Genomic DNA, 1,291 nt, shown 5'->3' with positions numbered 1-1,291 from the left:
GTGGATGACATCTTGTTGATGGGTAATGATACGGTATGTTGGACTATAAAGGTATGGTTGTCAAATACATTCTCCATGAAAGACTTAGGGAGGCAACCTATATTCTTGGGATTCGCATCTATAGAGATAGAGCGAAAGAATAATTGGTTTATCCCAAAGTCTATACTTGGAAAAGGTGTTAAAGAGGTTTAACATGCTTGATTCCAAGAGAGGATTGTTACCGATGAGACATGGTATCCATCTTTCTAAAGAGATGTCTCCAAAGACACTGAAGAAAGAGATAAGATGGCCAGGATTCCATATGCTTGGCTATTAGAAGTTTAATGTATGCAATGTTGTGTACTAGGCGGATATCGCATATGCTATTAGTTTGACTAGCGGTATCAATCTAATCGGGTTTGGAACATTTGGATAGTGTCAAGAATATCCTTAAGTACTTGAGAAGAACTAAGGATTTATTCTTGATTTATGCAGTGGAGACTTGCAATTGGATGGTTATCTGATTACGATTTCCAATCGGATATCGATGATAGAAAGTCTACCTCTGGATATGTGTTCATTTGTAATGGAGGTGCGATCGGTTGGAAGAGTTCCAAGCGAGCACGCATTGCAGATTCCACTACAGGTGAGTATATTCTGCATCGAATCTTTGCAAAGGAAGTCTGTTTGGATAAAGAAGTTCATGATAGAACTTACAGTAGTTCCTTCCATTGAGTCAGCGGTTCCACTACATTGTGACAATAATGGAGCGATCATCTGAGCTAAGGAACCAAGGTCTCACGAGAAATCCAAACACATAGAAAGGCGCTACCACATTATCGGAGAAATAGTTGGGCGGCGATGTAGCCATGCAGAAAATAGCATCGGTGAAAATCCGGTGATCCATTCACTAAGCCTATGTCACGATCTCGATTAGACCGACATCTTGAGAAGATAGGTCTAAGATATTGTAATGAATGGCTCTAGTGCTAGTGGGAGATTGTTAGTAGTATGCCCTAGAGCATATCATTTAGTATGTATCTTGTACATATTTTTATTAATTAAAGGCATTTCCACTTTTCCGTTTACATAATATATTTATGTGTAATAGAAAAGGTCCATTGATATTTTGTTAGAAATATTATTCTTAAGTTGTTAAGAATATGAGTGACAATATTTCTAGCACGAAATATCATAAATAGGTTCACAATCGAGGATACTTCATAATGAGGACATGACTTATCCAGAAAGATTGTATTCATGTTTGTTCCCAAGTTATTTATATGAGATATAAATAAGATGGAATGGTGAG

Source organism: Hevea brasiliensis, chromosome 5 (assembly GCF_030052815.1).
Source record: "Hevea brasiliensis isolate MT/VB/25A 57/8 chromosome 5, ASM3005281v1, whole genome shotgun sequence".
NCBI lineage: Eukaryota > Viridiplantae > Streptophyta > Magnoliopsida > Malpighiales > Euphorbiaceae > Hevea > Hevea brasiliensis.
This window is presented reverse-complemented; position numbering follows the sequence as displayed.